Source organism: Boleophthalmus pectinirostris, unplaced genomic scaffold, assembly GCF_026225935.1.
Source record: "Boleophthalmus pectinirostris isolate CB_2022bp ecotype Guang Dong unplaced genomic scaffold, ASM2622593v1 HiC_scaffold_3, whole genome shotgun sequence".
NCBI lineage: Eukaryota > Metazoa > Chordata > Actinopteri > Gobiiformes > Gobiidae > Boleophthalmus > Boleophthalmus pectinirostris.
In genome coordinates this window covers 29,224,348-29,225,833 of record NW_026571299.1, presented here as the reverse complement: position 1 = coordinate 29,225,833, position 1,486 = coordinate 29,224,348, and the positions used below count along the sequence as shown (strand labels likewise).

The 1,486-nt window shown below is 35.1% G+C and overlaps 1 non-coding gene across 1 annotated transcript; it reads left to right on the top strand.

Moving 5' to 3' along the window:
- The first annotated feature begins 1,073 nt into the window (after positions 1–1,073).
- On the top strand, positions 1,074–1,146 carry trnaf-gaa (transfer RNA phenylalanine (anticodon GAA)). Its single transcript has one exon. It is a non-coding gene; the product is annotated as a tRNA-Phe (tRNA).
- The last annotated feature ends 340 nt before the right edge of the window (positions 1,147–1,486 follow it).

Here is a 1,486-nt window from a genome sequence, read left to right as displayed (position 1 = left end):
CTGCAGCCAGAGGCAATCTTTAAAAACAACAGTGATTTATGGCATAGCATTTAATTACCTCAAATGCCCGGGCCATTCTCCAATTCAAATGAGTGATAGAAATAAAGTAGAGCCTAGTCCTCCTTTTGGATCCTTCAGTCCACTTATTGTCTCAGTGATAAACATCTTTAAGTATTGGATTCTTAATTTAGAAGATTTGAAGTCTACAAAGTTGGAGCTAATTCTTCTCTGTCCATTAAAATCAATACAAGTTTCCTCATGTTTTACTTGAGTTTGGAAAGAATGGCCAAATATTAAAGATGAACAATGTAATGCACCAATGGAGATGTTATTGCCTTACCTAAAATGTTCCGCAGTATGACATAAAACCTGTAGATCTCCATGGAAACAAGCAGGGCCAGGCCAAGTTACAGATCAGATCTGTGGAGAAGATTTTTATTTTAATTTTTTTTTTAGCAACAAAGCATTGAATGAAATATAAAATGAACTTAATGCCAAACTGTGGAACATTTCTGGCAAAATTACATAGTGCACCCTTATCACATCTGTATTTCACAAGCTGAAAATATTTAAATGTCACAAATGTAGATTTTTCAAACGACATAAATTTTACAAACGTACCTTGGCATGTAGCTTACTGCAGTGTTTTCTTTTTGTAAACAATACCGCCATCTTGTGTTCGCACCGGGAAAAACATGGGTAAAGCGTATCCACCAAAACGAAGGTCCATCATTGCCATCGTTTTGGCCTGATAAAGTAAGGTAATTTCACAAACTTTACACACATGTACACATTAATGCAAGTAAAGTCTACAATCACTCGCATTTACACGTGCTTTAGATCAACCATGAGTTATTTATTTCCGAAAGCTGCCTCGTTCATTCATCTTAACCGGCGGAAGGATATGTAACACGGCAACTCATAGTTTATAAAAGGTATCATACGGGTACATTGGATTTATTTAAGCAAATTTGATTGTGAGTGTAAACAGTGACAAATATTTCGCCATAGTAATGTTTTTCCCAGTAGAGCTAATGTTTAAGAAGCTTCTAGGAACCATAATGTTCATCCGCGCCGAAATAGCTCAGTTGGGAGAGCGTTAGACTGAAGATCTAAAGGTCCCTGGTTCGATCCCGGGTTTCGGCAGCGAGGTGCAAAGATTTTTCGTGTATATTTCTGAAAACTACATGTATTTCTTTTTCTTTTTCTTTTTTTTATTTTAAATATGGATCGCATTACGACCCAAAACTGAAGTACTGAAAATAACTAAACTGCTCAAATGTAATCTTTAATTTATTTTTGTAAATAATTTAGGTATTCTCTACACATTTCTTGTTAAAAATTATGACAACTTGATGATAATTGGTGTTACAGAATCAACACTGATGTGTTTTGAGTACGAATACAAATCTTTAATAATAATACAAGGCTTATAGAAACTTTTAACCACCAGGGGGCAATGTTCGTCCATATTTGTAGTCTGCAA